Raw genomic sequence first — 18,568 nt, forward strand, 5'->3', positions numbered from 1 at the left:
AGAACAACTGCCTCCAAATGAGGAGCTTACCCACAATGACTATGATAACCAACTTCCCAAAGGCTGTTTCACTTGAAAAGCTCTGCATCCCTCGCCCAATTCATACAATATTTTTTTTCTTAGCAAGATGATCTACTCTGGAGTGGAATGTGCTGTATCTGTCCTGAGGCCAAGAGGTGGCACGGAGTCTAACAGGTGTGAAACAAGTTATCAGTCTGATGAGACTGTTAGGCTTACAACCCTCTATACTTAAAATATGGTTTTCAACACGAGCTACTTCAGAAATAATAAATCTTTCAACAGACTGTATAGGACAATGTACTCCCAGGTATCTGAGATCAAAACCGAAGTCTTAATATCTGCTATTCTGGAAGTTCATTAAATACTGTTATATGGCACCAAAGGTTTAAGTTTAAGATGTGTGTTCATTTTCGTCTAAGAGACAGCTACAAGTATAGGCAGAACATGTGTCACAGTTGGCTTGCCTGGCGTATCCTGCATGAATAGTCAGCAAAAAAGGTAAGACGTTTACAGATTTTAAAGGCCCACCAACAGCAATACATGAACTATAATGACAAGACAAAGGCTTACTCCAAAGGACATTCAACTTGATGAAGGTGTCACTATTCATAGTTACACCCCTAGCGTGTATATTTTTCTCATGGAGGAGGAATGTATTTAACACTTTATCCAATTTTCCCTAGAAATGCATCTTTTGCTAAATGACAGATAAACTCCACCAAGAATTTTAAGACTCATTTTATTACCCTCACCACCCCAATCCTCTAAAAAGATGCAATACTGCCAACATGAAAATATTTTATCCAACTCAGTTCTAAGTTAAAGTAGCATCTTTTCCATTGTTTGGGGGGAGGGAGGCCGACAAGGAGGAGGGGACTAGAAATGGAAAAAGAATTTTTAAATTCCTGTTGCATTATCTACCAGATGTAAGTGAATAATAACTAATATGTCTGCAGCCTCTGCTTAATCTTAAAACAAATGATAGTATTCAAATATAATATTTCACACATGCAGACTGATAACAGGTTTTTCCTTTCTTTATTTCTTGAAGATTCTGTGAACGACACAATACAAAGTACAATGTATTTAATGAAAGGTTTCCAGGCTGATTTCCCTACAGATTATTTTCTTTCTTTTCTCTGGAACCCACACACTGGGTATACTGCAGGGACCAGGGGGTGTATATAAAAATAAACTATGAGCCAGTATCAGAGCTGATATCCTTCTCCTACAGGGGCAAGTGAATTATTAGATCTGTGTCATGAGTGTTTTTTTTTAATATGCCATTGTTCCCACTTGAGCACATTAAATTTTCCATATCCACTTTTAAACCAATATAACCTTTTTTTCCATGTTCATAATGTTCATGCTGTACATTAACAGGCAGAAAATCCAATAGCTTAAGTCTTCATATAGTAGTTATATGTAAAGCTTGGTGGATGAAAACCTTTTGCATTTTCCCCCTCTTTGAACAGACACTATACTGGAGTTGGCTAAAACCCTAGGAAAAAAATTACACCTCATGGGAAACTGTACTAATATTTTTTTTCTTTTATGATTGATCACAAATCCATTTTGAACATTACACATTTTTTTTAAGTTTATTATAACTCTGGTTCAACATCTTCTAGCCCAACAAATTGAAGGTGCTGGAATCTTTTGGTCTGGAAGATGTGTTTGCCAATTATTTTTGCACTAGTGCACATAAACAGGGAGGACTGGATCTTAGGTATGAGTTATATATTCCTGTACAAAATAATTGTATATTCTATGAAGACTGATTCTTTTTCTGGAGAAATATACAACAACACAAGGGAAATCTTGTACTAGCAGCATAACTGAAGTGGCAAGATACAATATTAGAAAAACAGAGCTACTTTCATTACTGTGATGCTGTGTGTCAGAATGTCTCTCCTTAATGAACCTGTTTGCAATAAGACTTCGGGTGCAAAGAGGCTATTTAGAGAGACTATTGTGTCTATAGCGAGTCCTTCAAATATCTTCCCACCATTAGACATGCCGCATTGACCAATTCTGTCCTGATTGCTGTTCTTTTTACTATCAAGGGACATTCTTGCCCAGACAGACGGATGGATCAGACACTGCAGTTCATAAAATGTTTACTCTGTGTACACACACACACACACACACACATTCTCACTATGGTACAAGCTACAGAGCTCCAGATCACACAGTGAGACGAATGTGGCAGTGTCATATGAAGGCTTATGACTTTCCAATATCAATGAGAGGATTTAAGTTAAACTTTGCTCCTCCTGTCTGCCTGTCACTCTCAACAAAAAGCCTTTTTTTCCCTCTCTTTTAGTATATGCCCATGCCCATTGCTCACATGGGAACACTTCAGGCAAATGTTTTCCGGGTCATAAGGTTTCTTACTCTGCAGAAATTTTCTCCTAATTTCTAAGATAAGGAGACCATACATGTCACGTCATCAAAAGGAAAAAAGAGGGGGGAGTGGTAAGGGAAAGGATAACAACAATAATAAAAAATGACTCAAAAGGACTTTCTAAAAAGATTTAAAATTTCAACTCATACTGACAGAGACGAGAGACTTGTCTCTATAGTATAACTGAAGCATTCTGGCTAACACAGTGGCCCTCTAAGTCTTAACTGGAGAGGCTGAAGTGCTTCGTAGAAACTTCCCGTTCATCTTACTCTGCTGCATTCTCATCAGCTGCCAGGCATTACTGTAGCTTCACCTTTCACACACCTACATGCTAAGTGATCCTCTACAAAAGCCCTTTCCTCTTGTGCTTTTTCCAAGAGAGCATCCTTTCCATTGAAATACAAATAACATGCCTGCCAGCCACCTGCAAAAGGTTCTACACATCTCCCCCATGTCAGCTGTCAAGCAGAAAGAACTTCAAACCCAAAGGTCCAAATTGCCAGTATACTAATAAATATAACAACTACTAGTTATATCTGATAAGGAACCAGAGGATTGCACACTGAACTGAACCTGGATCCAATGAATCAAATGTATCCAAAGACAGCTTCAATTCCCATTATTTTAAAATTTCTCTCTCACCTCCTTTCTTCCAGGCTCACTTTGATATTCTAGCACACCTGACAAATGAACCAACCATCAGTTCTCCTGTAGCTCTGATGTCCAGAGCCATTTGAAATATCTATGATTTCAAAGTATTTCCATATCTAAATTCTAAATCCTCATAATAAAACCTTAAAATAATGCCTCTATTCAAATTACTTTGAGGGGTGCCTAGCTGGCTCATCCAGTTAAGTGTCTGCCTTCCACTCATGTCATGATCCCAGGGCCCAGGGTATTAAGCCCTGTGTTGGGCTCCTTGCTCAGTGGGGAGCCTGCTTTTCTTTCCTCCCCTCCCTCCTGCTCTGCTCTCTCTCCCTATCTCTTAAATAAATAAAACCTTAAAAAAAAAAAAAAAAAAAAAAAAAAACTACCTTGGGGTATGCCTGGGTGGCTCAGTAGTTGAGCGTCTGCCTTCAGCTCAGATCATGATCTTGGGGCCTGGGATTGATTCCACATCGGGCTTCCTGCATGGAGCCTGCTTCTCCCTCTGCCTATGTCTCTGCCTGTCTCTCTGTCTCTCTCATGAATAAATAAATAAAAGCTTTTAAAAAATAAACATTTAAAAGTAAACTTCTTTGAACATTTATTGATAACACATAGCATTTCTTAATTGAGATATTTGACATTGGGAGCCTGTGTAAACACACTGAGAATCTGCCTGCAGATTTAGGAAGTGCAGAGACGGGGAAAAAACTAGTAGCAATCATTTTTTCTCCAAGGAAACTAAGACCATAACATATTTAAGAAAACCTGTCCTGGACCAAACAACCCAAGACCCTAAACTAGGACTCCAGACACCTTGGCTACTGATCTGGCTCACATCAGGCCATATAGCTCTATATCCAATAACCTTTCTATATTTTACTAATAAGAGTTTTTGTTTTTTAAATAGCAACAGCTCTACTAAAATATGTTCAGTAGTTCAATATGCAATAGTTTAAAGAGAAATATGAATGTTACAAACAATACAAACAATCCAAAAATTATTTCTATGTTCCTTAAAAGTTATTGACCTAGAATGGCCAGAGGACCAACAGCATCAGCATCACCTGTGGACTTAATAAAAATGCAAATTCTCAGGCCCTCTCCAAAATTGGCCAAATCAAAAAATTTGGGTCTAGGGCACAGCAGTTTGTGACTACACAAGACCTCCAAGTGATTCAGATACATGCTCAAGTTTAATAACCATAGCTCTGGAATATACAATAGGATTTACTTAGCTTCATACTAAAATTATTTAAAATGGCCAATATGCTCCTTAAGGACATAATCAATTGGCTAGGAGCCAAAAATATACTCAGAAAGAGGAAAAGCAATCCTGAATTAAAAACACTTTTAGGAATATCCCAATTTGGGGCAACAATTAATTGTAAAGATAATATCTTTTGACTGTGCTACACAACGCAAACCACTCCACTGATCTTTTTTTTTTTTTAAGATTTTTATTTATTTATTTATTCATGAGAGACACAGAGAGGCAGAGACACAGGCAGAGGGAGAAGCAGGCTCCCTATGGGAAGCCTGATGTGGGACTCGACCCCAGGACTCCAGGATCACATCCTGGGCCGAAGGCAGACGCTCAACCGCTGAGCCACCCAGGCGTCCCTGATTCTTTTATTTGGAAGAAAGCAGGCATTCTCTTTTAGAATAATTAATACAATTAAATACTTAAACAATCCCAAATTTAGAATGAGGTGACGAAAAATGAAATGGAAAGAAATTAATGAATTTAATCATAAGGATTAATAGTGAAATGCAAAGACATGTTAACCAATATGAAGGTAACATTCATTGAAATTTTTTTAAAGATTTTATTTATTTATTTATGAGAGACTCAGAGAGAGAAAGAGGCAGAAACATAGGTAGAGGGAGAATCAGATTCCCTATAAGGACCTCAATGTGGGACTCAATCCCGGGCCCCAGGATCACGCCCTGAACCAAAGGTAGATGCTCAACTGCTGAGCCACCCTCATTAATGAGATGTCCCCTCATTAATTGAATATTAAAGATCAGACAGGACCAGTATGGGGCAAAGAGAAAATTAAAGAGTTTTGCAAAGGTAAATGGAGGTGTGGGTATAAAGGAATTATGAAACCAGCACAGGTAAAAAGCAAAATAAGTGAAAGGAGAGAAAGTATTTCATGTTAGTGGTAATATCACACAAGACCTGTGCAAAGTAGGAGGGGAAGTTTAAACCAGATCTGGCATTAAATCTCAGGGAAATTACTTCATGAGTACTGTTCACTGAGAAAGTTAAAAGCATATCAGAAACACTCATTACGGGGCAGCCTGGGTGGCTCAGCGGTTTAGCACTGCCTTCAGCCCAGGGTGTGATCCTAGAGACCCGGGATCGAGTCCCACGTCGGGCTCCCTGCATGGAGCCTGCTTCTCCCCTCTGCCTGTGTCTCTGCCTCTCTCTCTCTCTGTCTGTCATGAATAAATAAACAAAATCTTAAAAAAAAAAAAAGAAACACTCATAACTTCAAAATCAAAGCCACCACTGTTTATAATAACTAAAAGTTAAATACAACCTAACACCCATTCAAATAGTAGTAGTGACAGTAATCATGGTACTCTTATACACTGGAATTCCAGGAGGCCATAAAAAATTATATACCTCCACGATACTAACATTGAAAAACACTTACCTGGCAAGTGAAAAAAGAATTAAAACATATAGTATCATCCAAATTCTATCTCAAAAAATATGAACACATATATGAATATACACATAGAATAGTTTGGAAAAATGATAAACCACAATGGACACCAGAGCAAGTGATCAGTTTGCAACTAAATGTTAGCTTTTCTTTATTTTGTAAATCTTGTTTATTAAATGAAAAGTAATTATTTTCATAATGTGGAAATACAAAAATACAGACAAATGTTTTAGGGGAAAAAAGGCAATAAATAATAGGCAGGGATGTGTGCAAGTACTGCTGCTAGGCAGAGGTATTGGAGCAGTTATAAAAATCCAGAGACTACACAAAAACAGAATTCTAAGACAAAGATACAAACTTTGGAAAGAAAAAAAAAACTCTCAATTATAGGCAACTATCATAATATATCAGTTTCTATATTCAGCAAAAAAAAAAAAAAATGGGGGGTGTCAAAACCACTACATTCTAACAATAACCTAAATGAAAAGTAGAAAGGTTAGTTTATTAGGCACATTCTATGTGCCAGATACTTTCACATAATATCTCCCTTAATCTTCTTAACAACTTGCAAAAAGTATTACCTCTATTTTGCAGGTAAGAGGCTTAAAGGAAACAAGCATGTTTCTAGTGTTCAGTGGACCTTAGAGCTCTTGCACTCTTTCTCCTACACTAGGCTCCAAAGGGGCTTAACACATAGGTCTTGAAGTGGTACAAGCTGAAATTTAGAGTGCTCACACAACTTCGGAAAGGACTCCTTCATCCCTCTTAAGTACAAAATAAATATATAATGGAAAGAGAAGAGAGGGAAGAGCAGTAACGGCTGATGTGAGGCAGGCTTGCAGGCTCTGTTAAGGCTTTCTGACTCCTAAGGGGAAATGACTTTAGAAATACTCCTTTAAAAAAAAAAAGCTCCTTTTGTCTGCTGTAGGGCATGACAGTGGTAATGCAATGACCAAACAAAGCTGTGGTTTAAAGAAGTTACCAGAGATAAGGAGAAGAGAGCAAATTTAAGAAGTATTCAAGAGATAGAACTGACAAGATGTTCTGATTGATGCGATGATATTCTTCATTCTGACCCAACAACCATATGAACTTGATTCTAAGCACATATATAGCTTTGAAGGCATCACTAACAAGCTTTGAAGGCATCTCCAATTTGGGATACCACAACTTCACTTCTTTCTTTTTGCCTTTGTAGTACAAATCTACCCACATGCATTTAAATATTAAAAACTCTTTCTTCCATCAACTGTAGATGGACAAAAATGTGATTTATACACACAAGAGTATTATTTGGCAAAAAAAAAAAAAAGAGAGGGATGAAGTATTAATACATGGTACAACATGGGTGAATCTTGAAAATATTACATAAGTGAAAGAACACAAGTCACAGAATACCACATATACTATGATTCCATTTGTATGAAATATACAGAATAGGCAAATCCAGAGACAAAGTTGATGAGTGGTGTCCTAGAGCTGCAGAGGGATGGCAGTGCTAGGGATGATAGCTAAAGGGCATAAATTTCTTTTTGAGATGATAAAAAACTGATTGTGGTAATGGTTACATAATTCTGAATACACTAAAAACCACCGAAACCAATAAACAGTCCATAAATAGGTAAATTGATAGTATGTGACTTATAGCTAAATAAACCTGTTATTTTTTAAGTGTTTTGGGGGCATTATTTATTGAGTATGAAGTGCTTAGAGCTAAGGTGGACATAGGATTTCAGCCATGAAACAGCACAAAATTAAAAAAAAAATAAAACCCATGTAAGCCAAGTCATTCTTGTTGTTAGGATCTTCCATAGGGTTATATGAAAACAATCATCTTACATCTTTAAGAAAAAGGGCTTACCCAAGAAATACATTCATTTTTCTTTGATTTTTCACTTCACAGAGGTATTTACGGACTAAGATAATATTCCAAGTCACTGACAGAAAAGTTATTTAATCATACAGTTAATGAACATTCCCTATAAAAGATTTAATTCCGCTATTTAAAAAAAATTCCCTGAATAGGTCATTTCTCAAGACATGTGGGTACTCTAAAAAAAAATGGATGTAACAATACTAGCTTTACATTTCATGTCCAGCCATATAATATCTAGTTCAACTTATACTTTTATTTATATAGATGTAATGGGATTCATTTCCAAATTTATTCCTCAGGCAGGTATCTTGGAAATAGTACTGGTCTAAAATGCCAAATTCAAGACCTCATGTCATCAGGGCTAGACTGATTTTCAGGGGTGGTGGTGCTAAACAAGCAGTTTATAACTATAAAAAAAATCAGGGGCACAGTAGAAAGGACATACCTTTTTTTATTACCCCAAAGAAATAGAGAAGGGTTTAGAAATTTAAATACAAATACATTAATTGCAGCAATATTTAAAATAGCAAAAAGTTGGCAACAACCTATCTTTCCAATAATGAAGGCTCTGTAAATAAATAATGGCTCATGACACAATACTCCATAGCCATTAAAATTCATATTTAGAGGATCCCTGGGTGGCTCTGCGGTTTGGCGCCTGCCTTCGGCCCGAGTCGTGCCTCCAGAGTCCGGGAATTGAGTCCTGCGTCGGGCTCTCAGCATGGAGCCCACTTCTCCCTCTGCCTGTGTCTCTGCCTCCCTTTCTTTCTCTCTCTCTCTCTCTCTCTCTCCCCCCCTCTCTCTATCATGAATAAATAAAAATCTTTAAAAAAATAAAATTCATAAATAACAAGTACCCTCAAGGTTCTGAAAACAATTATAACTTTATGTTAAGTTCAAAATGCCAATTACAAAATAGCATATTTAGTATCATCTCAATTTTAGAGAACTACAGACACACTGGAAAAACTCAGGAAGGTTAGTTATAAAAATCATAAGTAAGGTTATCTCTAGGTGTTAAAATTATGAGTGATTTTCAATTTTTGTTAGGTACATACAATTCAAATATTCTAAGATAACATGAGTATTTCTGTTATGGAGGGCCAGAAATCAAACAAATCTGTAGTTATTTCTCATCTTCTCATCAAAGTAAATAGAGGAAGAAAAATGTTCTGATCCAAAATGAGAGTTCTGATTGTCTGAATTTTACCTGCCTCAAGTTTTAATATACTAGTCTTCCAACATGCCCGGTTTTCTCTTCACTCTAGGCTTTTACCAGTGTTGTTCCATATGCCGGGAACAAGTTTTAGCCACACTTCCTAGAAGCCTTCACTTCCTGGGGCTAACTCTAAAAAATAAAGACGCAGAGGTGTCACTTACACTAGGAAGTCACTGGCACTCACTGCATGTGCTGATGGAATCCTGGACTTAGCATTCCATAGCATTTATCACAAGGTACTATGGTTGCCTGGTTTCACATTTTTCTCCCCTATCAGACTCTAAGATACTTTGAGGGCAAGAAAGAGATGTTTCTGTTTTTTTCTGCCACTACAACAACTATACCTTGTAGCACATAGTATGAATTTGATAAATAATTTTGAAAAAAAATAAAACAATGTATGTATTAATGGATGAATTAAGAAGTAAACATTCTGTCACAGAAGCTAAGCATATGAATTGTTACAAGTATTTAAGTAAACTAGGGGTGTGTGTTTCATGTAATGAAAACATCAGAGTATAGCTGTTCAGTAATATAAGCAAAAGACAGGTCCTGTGTGCTCGTTAGCAGAGTCTGAAAGTATAAGACTGAGTCTACTACTAGAAAGTTAAATATATCCAATCAGAGGTATTAAATATGTTAATGTCTTAAATACACCATTTGCAAGTAAACAGAAATACGGTTCAATTAAGGGAAACAATTAAAATAGAATTATACCATATTTCCTCAACTTGCTTCCCAAAGATCAGATTCAGATGTTACTTTTATTCATAAGCTCTGAAAAAGTAAATAAAACATTCTGTACACTGCTCACCATAAATCTTACCATTCAACTTAAATCTAAACATAAACATAACCCTAAAACCTCTTCTCCTACAAATAGACAATCAAAATCTGACTTCTAGGACAGCAATTTTACTATATGAGTACAATACTTATGTTGAAGAGACAAATTATGCAAATCATGACTTATGCTTATATAATATTTAAGCTTACTCTTCTGCATATTACAGGATTCAAGAGTCTACAAACTTATCAAAGTTCAGGTTGCCTATGAAACAATTATACCACTTAGGACACTTTTTTTTTTCTTTTTTTACTTTTAAGTAAGCCCCAACATAGGGCTTGAACTCAATCTTGAGATAAAAAGCAGCATGTTCTACTGACTGAGCCAGCCAGGCACCCCAAGACATGTTTAATACTGATTTAGATTTAAGACCTATTTGAGAAGAGCTGATTAAAAGCTTCAAAAAATGTGCACTACTTTGTATTATCTACTTAGCATTTAATCATAATAGTTATATAACAAACTTGAATTAAAAATTCACAAATTAAACCTCCATTTTATTTATACCACTGCTATATTCAATGGTCCTTCGATGTCATCTAGAAATGTTAAAGAAAGTAGTTTAAATAAAAAAAAATCAAGGCCATGTTAAAACTAGATCATTACTAACAGTGGTTATACAACAACTCAATTAGCTAAAGGTACAGTGGTAATTTTCCAAATATAAATTTTAATATTCATTTAAATTTTTTAGTTTTTTGGGGGGATCCCTGGGTGGCTTAGCGGTTTAGCGCCTGCCTTTGGGCCCAGGGCATGATCCTGAAGTCCTGGGATCTAGTTCCGTGTCAGGCTCCCTGCACGGAGCCCGCTTCTCCCCCTCTGCCTGTGTCTCTGCCCTTCTCTCTCTCTCTGTCTCTCATGAATAAATACATAAAATCTTTTAAAAAAATAAAAGTTTTTTTTGATACATAAAAAAATTGTTAAGATTTTTTTCTAAACTTAAAATTTCAAACACAAAGTGATTGTGTTTGTGACACTAGTGACACCTTACCTAGTAGAACAGAATCTGATTTTCTTTTTCCAGTAAGTCTGACACAAATTCAAAATTCAAAAATTCAAAATTTTTGGTTAAAACAAGAAAAAAAGTTGTATTTAGAGAATGGAGGAGGGATGCCTGAGTGGCTCAGTGGTTGAGCGTCTGCCTTTGGCTCAGAGCGTGATCCCTGAGTCCCGGGATGGAGTCCTGCTTCGGGCTCCCTGCATGGGGCCTGCTTCTCCCTCTGTCTGTGCCTGTGTCTCTGTCTCTCTCTCTGTCTCTCATGAATAGATAAATAAAATCTTTTTTTAAAAAATGGAGGAAAGCACCACAGGAAGAAGAAACAAAGATGACTGTCCTTTTTTGATCCAAGAGACTTTGCTGCTGCACTGTTCCAGCACTGGAAATTCAAAGAGCATAGCCTTGGTTCTAGAGTTACTCACAGTGTGGTAGTGGACGCAGGTAATCAGGGTTCAGTGTGCTAAGTGGATTATTCTTAAAGGTGTTTGTAGTAATCTGGTGCTACTTTTTCACTGAGTACTTGGGACACCTACTACCACTGAAAATAAATAAGACAAAGCACTTTCAACAGTTTTTTTAAAAATCTAGTGTGGAGCATTACACAGATATTAAGTAATTGTCCCACAAGGTATAAAGCAGTAGGTGCCTTAAGGAAAACACTGCAAAAGAGGAGGTATATCTTGGAAACAATATGACTAGGACACAGTATAGTGAGAGTCGGAGATGAAAAGATAAGCTTGCCTATGCTTACGGAGAACTTGAATACAGAAGGAAGGACTTATTCTGACAAGAGAGAGTGTGTAATGGATGAAGTTTGAGAGCTGAACAGTGATAAACCCAAATATTTTTAAAAGCCTCCAGTGCCAATGAGTCAATGCCTGGAGGGAGTCTGAGGGTGAATTGGCCAAATTACCGCAGCCAGCTTGTAGCAGGACAGTAAGATTAAAATAGAGTAAAGGAGTGGTATGAATTCACTTTATAAACCACCACCTCCATGACTTCCCAGTAATCATAAGACTTTTTTTTTAAGGAAAGGACAGTTCTAGGAGACAATGCAAACTAAAACAAATGCCTTCAGGATATGGCAGCAAATGGGGTGGGAGAAGAAAAAGGAAGAAAATGATCACTCAGTTATTTGAGCCTGTGAGATCTGAAGAATGATGGGCACTTCTAGAAATTGGTTAAGGTTCCTGTGTACATGCTGACATTACAATGCACTTCACAGAGACACCTTCCAGTATATTTTCCTGAGAAGGACATGTGCTTGTGGTATTAGAGAAAGAACTAGAACCTTAAACTCATCTTTGCCCAACACAACTCTCTACCAAGTAAATCCATGCCCACTGCAATGTAAGACTAGACTGTCTAAGCCTTAAAGTATCTCCCTGGCAAAGTTTTTCTTGGGGCTTTTACTTCCTGATAGACACTGGATGAATAGCTGTTCCCCATTTTCAGAGACCAGAATTAGAATTAAAAAGAAGAACTGGAAGGCCACAGAGATCAGGTGACTAACGTGGTAGAAGCTTTTGCTCTGTATTTCTTCAAGAGAACTACTCAAAAGCAGATGCAGGTTAGGTAAGGTCTAAAGCTTATATACTTTGGAAGACCCTCTTAAAGAAAGCACACAAAAATATACGCAAACTTCACAAAAAGAAATAATCATGTAAACACATTTGCTGGTACCCCTCCCAGGGGCTTAAAGGGAAACTCTGTGCACATGCCTCTGTTCAGAAGAACAGCCCTAGGGCTCAATGGCCATTTGAGGAAACTAAAGGGAAGGTGGCAATCTCAGGAATCTGGCATTTCTGTGTAATAGATAGAAGCAAACTTTCCTGGACAGCACCAAAAGAGTTAAAATTGCCCAAGAAAATGCAGGCAAAAAGAGATGAGTGGCTTAGACTGGCTGATTACTCTTACAAGGATCTCATTGGACGGGTAAAATACAAAGAAAGTGTGTGCCAGTTTTTACAGAAAACATATGAGAACTTACCTGGGGAAATTTACTTTCTCTTAAGTAAACAAGGAATCTTTTCAGGTATTTTGAGTTGAAATTGAGAAGGACATTTTTTTTTTAAGATTTTATTTATTTATCCATGAGAGATACAGAGACAGAGGCAGAGGGAGAAGCAGGCTCCATGCAGGGAGCCTGATGTGGGACTCAATCCTGGGACCCCAGGATCATGCCCTGGGCCAAAGGCGGCGCTAAACCGCTGAGCCACTGGGGCTGCCCGAGAAGGACATTTTTAATTATAGAGAATGTACAGAAAGAGTAAGCCACTGGAGAATGGTGACCATAATGCATTAACATTCAACTTCATTCCAAGTGGAACAGACGAGATCAGGAGTTAAATTTTTACATACAAAGACCCACCATACAAGGGAGGAATGAAGGAAGGGAGGGAAAAAGAAGGAAACAGAAGAAAAACATCAGCCTCTATTTGAATAAGCTTACATGAGGGGCTTTTTGTAAAAAAAAAAAAAAAAAAAAAAGAGAGAGAGAGATTAACAAATGTTAAAATTAATTTATTCCCCCAAACGTGGCTCCTCAAAATAAAATTAAAACAAATATGAAATGTAAACTGTTAAGGCAATGGCTCCTTTTTCTGTTCTGGATGCCCTGTTCCATGTGAATAAGTGCTTGGGGCAAGCAAATTCATTGGCACTGTCTTTACAGCTCTAAATTTCAACTGCAGATGGGTGATGCCCTGCACCAAACATGGAGGGGTAAGCTCTGGTAGGTGCTGGTGAAGAAGGAAGAGCAAAATCACAAAGGACAGCACCCCTAAAGGAAAGTCTTTGATCTACCATGCAATAATCTCAATCCCTTAAAAGTCCCTACCCCTAACCCCACACTCCACTCTCACCCAGCTGGTTAGACAGCTTCTCCCCTTCCCAACTGCCACTGGAAAGAGACTGGAAAGAGCAAAGATCGCACAATGATCAAACAGGACAGGCTGGAGAACAGTAATGGTGATTCCAGGTTCCCTTGAGAATAATAAAGTAACAGAGGGGAAGGGAAGAGAGCCAATTAGTACATTCCCAGGCAAGAGAGAGCGGAGGCCAAAGAAAAGGATAGAATTAAAGACCAATTGTGCCAGTCTGCCTACTTCAATGTTATTCTTCACAGATACAAAACTGACAAGCAACCAAGACAAAGGTATAAAATTTCCAAGAGTGGCAAGGCCCTGTAACTAGCCCTGCCTCTACATTTCTCTGTGATCCTGAGTGAGTCATCAGAGCCTCTCTAGACTTCATTGCTCTTAGCTATAAAATGAAGACTGAGGGGAAAAAAAATTCCTGTGAATCCTTCCCATGGTAGCATTCTAGAACTCTAAGGACAGCATGAGGTACATAGAAGAGTACGGAGTCTGGAACCACATGGCTTGGGTTTGCATTCCAGCTCTAACAGAACTAGCTGTCTGACTCTGGGAAGGTTACTTGACCTCTCTAGACTTCGGTTTCCCCACCTGTAAGAGATGAAAAAAAAAATATTCTCTATCTTATGGAGCTGTCCTGACTATGAAATGCTGTGTTAGCTGTAATTACGGCCATGAGCCAATTTTGTACCCAATACCTTTCAGGTACATGCCCGCCTTTGTGTGGTAAATCACCTTTCTGGAAAGTTCTTCATCAATGGGGCAAATACCTGCCCAGCACTTTCCAAGGTGCTTCCCTTCCTAGGCCAGAGGTAGACATTAATGAAGCATAGAATTCTACCATTAGCTTGGAGGCAGCGTGAGGATCTTCACTGAATCAGAGCTTGCACAGAAAATGAGGCAGCCACACCTTAAATATAGATAATACTGTTCTTTCATTACTATTTCCATTTCATATGGTTCAAATTGGTTCAAATGTAGGACCCTATAAAAACATAGTTCAAGAGAACTCTTTTTGGTAGAAAAAAGAAAAGAGAATCCCCAACCCATGGCTGGCTCATGACCACTGAACTCTTGATTTCTAGCTCCAAGGACCACAGATTCTCCAGAAACATTTATACTGTCATCTATGGAAAACAATGGGTAAATGCAGATGAATGGACTTATTTGATACTATAAGTATCAAGAGATCAGGTGACTAACCCCACCTTTGCAACTCTCCTTCATTTGCACCTGGCTAACTTGGAGTAACTTCCTCTCTTCTTGGTCCTCTCAAATCTATCCTTCAATCAAATCTCAGAAAAATTTCTTACAACCCAAAGGCTTTTATATGCAACAGCATGGATGAATCTCTATTACACTAAGAGAAAAATCAGACTTAAAAGTTTATGTACCATATAATTCCATTGATATGACATTCTACAAAAAGCATAAGCCTATAGGTGCAGAAAACAGATCAGTGGTTCCAGGGCTGGAGGTGAGAGAAAGGGTTAGTCACTCAGGAGCACTGAGAATTTTAAGGGGTGATATAATGTTCTTCATCTTGACTCTGCTGGTGGTTACAGGCCTTGTATCAAACATACCAAACTATACACTAAAATAGGTCCATTTTCTTCTATATAAATTCTACCTTAACATAAAAAAAATTGGGAAACTCCATGGACCACCCCCCACCCCCGCCTACAGGTTCCATGGCACTGTTGTTCTGTCCCATCTTGCCCTCCACATTCCAGCAATAATCAACTTTTTAAAATGTCCTGCACTCTCCATGCATAAGCTTCTCACCACGGGCTCATTCTTCAACACAGCTTTTCCCAACTAACTCCTAAGTCCTCCACACTGTCTCCCTCAAATACCACACTACCCCTCAAATTCCCAAGCTAATAAGTTGGATGCCCTTTCTCTAGGCTCTCATAATGCCTAATACTGCCCTATCCCTGCATTCAAAGTAATGTATTATATATTTTATAGCATATGTTGTGACACAATTGTCTTGTCTTTCAGCAATCAACTATCAACTGATAAAAAGAACTACTTTTTATTCACCTGTGTTTATGCAGCCTGGCACATGGCAGACCCTCCAAAATCTGTATTGTAATAAATGTGTCATAAGGCATCACTGTATCCCCACCACTTATAAAAGTGCACCCTTGGCTCAATACAGTCAGCTCTTGCTGCACAGCCATAGAAATGACCATGCAACCTGAAACCAAGCAAAGCAATCTTAATAATCAATAGGAAAATTATGATTTTTCTATGTCTTCTAACATTGTCAAGGCATTAAAAACTATCAGTTACATATGTACAAGAAAATGGGAAAAATTATTTATTATACTGTAATTTTAAATATTTGAAATTTTGAGACTTAAAGTATTTTCTCTTATTAAAAAAATTGAGTTGTGCACACTGCCATCTTCTCACAGTAAATTTAAAATACCAAATGAGTTTTTTTGTTATGCCTTGGTGAACTGCTCTATTCCTATGTTTGGATGAGCTTCCAACATTTTATCCTTTGTGTTTTACTGTCTTGCAGTATCCCTCTAAGGAGTTCCTTTAACATAAAGTTTTTTGCCAGCATCCTTTCCTCTGTTAGGTCTTCATCCTTTTAGTCACAACCACCTTCCTTTTTTTTTTTTTTTTTTTTTTTAGATTTATTTATTTATGAGAGAGAGAGAAGCAGAGACACAGGCAGAGGGAGAAGCAGGCTCCATGCCGGGAGCCCAATGTGGGACTCGATCCCGGGACTCCAGGATCGCGCCCTGGGCCAAAGGCAGGCGCTAAACCGCTGAGCCACCCAGGGATCCCCCACAACCATCTTCCTAATCTGTGATAAATTACCCTGCACTCAGCTGCTGTGGCTGCATGTAAGGAATGGCAGTGTTGACATTGCCATGGTCAGCTATTTTTTCCAGAACTCTCTTTAGAAGTTGTTCAAAAAAAAAAAAAAAAGAAGTTGTTCAAATTTCATTTCCAGCATTATCACTTTTTATTTCTTTGTGGCAGCTTTGATCTTTGTTGGCCAATCCCCCCTTTGCATTATCCATTTTTATGAAACATTATAATGAGACAAGAAAGCAACATGGCTACACGCTTTGCTGTCTGTTCAGGACCAAATAACAGTGTGCTAGTTGGATTTTATAAAATTACAGTTAACATGGTAAGTGAAATTTAAACTGTGTTTTTGGGAAACTGGTGTTATTTAATTAGCTGTAATAACTGAATACTGTGCATACAGGAACCATGCAAACTAAGAATTATTTATATTTAATAAAAAATAATTTTAGAATTAATGAACTGGCCCACTACTGGACCAGATTTAAGGAATAGGAATTTATGCCCTTCCGTTCTACACCTTCTAGTTTACAGTATCACAAAATCAAGGAAACTTCCTAACTCAATTCGCAGTCAAGTATAGCAAATTACAGGAAAGAGTCAGATTATAATCCAAACTCTGTTACCAGTAACAAAGTTATAAAAGGACACTGCACCTCCATGACTTCCCTATAAAATACAGTTTAATAACAGTTCCTTCGGCACAGGGTGGTTGTAAAGACTCTAAAGAAGAAAAAGATTTTAAAATGTACTGTGAAAAATTCAACTAGATACTATCGCATCAAGTGTACACTTAGTATGCACCAAGCACTATTATAAAAGCTTTTCATTAAATTTTCTCATACAATTCTCATAATAACCTACAAGATAAGTAGCATTATAGTCTCTATTTTATAGAAGAATACTGAAGCACTCACTGAGAAGTCAGGTAACTTGTTCAAAGGGCATGCAAATAGTAAGCAGTTAAGCCTGTATTTGAACTCAAGAAGTATAACTCTATAGTTCAAGTTCTTCAGAACTTCTTCAGTAACGTGTTTGCTTTCTTAGACCACAGAAGGACATGGTCACTGAGAAGGGTAAAACACTGACTCCTAGAAATTGAACAAATCTAGTTCACTATGACTCAACATAGGAAACAGTTCTATTGGGACATTTTCAGGTTTCTGGCAAAAGGACAAAGATGCACAATGTCCAGAGAGCCAAGGAGCTAACCAGAACTATTAAAGGAGCCAAAAAAGTAGGCGAGGGAGTTCAAATATCTTCAATTATTTTATGCTAGGGAGAAGAAGCATAAAAACCAGAAAAGAACTAAGAAACAAAATTCATTTTGCAAGAATAGTGAAGGAATTATATTTATCATGAGTGTATTAAAAAGCAAGAGTGCCATAAAAACAAGATATGTAGAACCAACAAACTTCATTGACATTCTCAGTAACACTGACTCTGAAAGTTAATAACACTGTTTGCTAAGGTCTGATTTTACAAGGAATTCCATATGGAAACAGAAACATGAGAACCTAATAAGGATGTATACAAAAGCAAAGGATAAGTTAACTAAAATAAGTAGATTCCTCTCAAAATATAATACATTCAGAAGGACACATTTAGAACATTTGTATCTCATTAAGGGTATTAAGTGAGAAAGATTCTCAGTACCAAGCAGTCCTAATTATAATTCATCTTAGGAAATAAAATGTGTTCTCTTTACAAAACAGTAAAACATAGTGCAAGAGGAAGCTTAAACATAACAGGACTGTTGACAAAGCGAGACACAAAATAAACCCTATAGCCCAAAGGAATACCAACTAAAAACTGAATAACCACTCTACTGTATCTTTACACAATACCCAATACCTCTTTTTTTCTCTTATTGTCAATCTTAATAATCCAAAGCAGAAAAAAAGTTGCTAAGCAAAAGAGTACCCAATTTACAAAGAATAGAAACAAAATAAATTAATACAAAACAAAGGCAAACATGTTTGTCCCATCACACCTTCACCATGGTTCCGTCAGTGGTGAAATGAGATGTTCAACAAAAAGACTTCACTGGCAGAGGTGCACGGCTTTGGGAAGGGGCAGTTTAGCTTTCAATCCCACCAATAAGGAGTATTTGGTCTTTTATGTCCTGAAGTAGAAAATGCTTTCAATGATATGTAGTGGGTTGTGTGAC

General features: G+C 37.5%; 1 protein-coding gene and 1 long non-coding RNA gene across 16 annotated transcripts in view; one reads left to right on the top strand and one right to left on the bottom strand.

Moving 5' to 3' along the window:
- BNC2 (basonuclin 2) overlaps positions 1 to 18,568 on the bottom strand; it is a 438,856-nt gene that overhangs the window by 334,921 nt on the left and 85,367 nt on the right. The window contains exon 1 of one of the 15 annotated variants that reach the window (XM_025432664.3): positions 9,008 to 9,053. The exons of the other annotated variants lie outside the window; for them this stretch is intronic. The gene's annotated coding sequence lies outside the window, so the exon portion shown is untranslated. Of the gene's footprint in view, positions 1 to 9,007; positions 9,054 to 18,568 lie in introns of those variants that run through there. 15 annotated transcript variants of the gene reach the window in all.
- LOC112650044 (uncharacterized) lies at positions 14,064 to 15,920 on the top strand. Its single transcript, XR_003129912.2, has 3 exons — positions 14,064 to 14,159; positions 14,652 to 14,760; positions 15,571 to 15,920. It is a non-coding gene; the product is annotated as an uncharacterized LOC112650044 (long non-coding RNA).

Source organism: Canis lupus, chromosome 11 (genome assembly GCF_003254725.2).
Source record: "Canis lupus dingo isolate Sandy chromosome 11, ASM325472v2, whole genome shotgun sequence".
Classification (NCBI taxonomy): domain Eukaryota; kingdom Metazoa; phylum Chordata; class Mammalia; order Carnivora; family Canidae; genus Canis; species Canis lupus.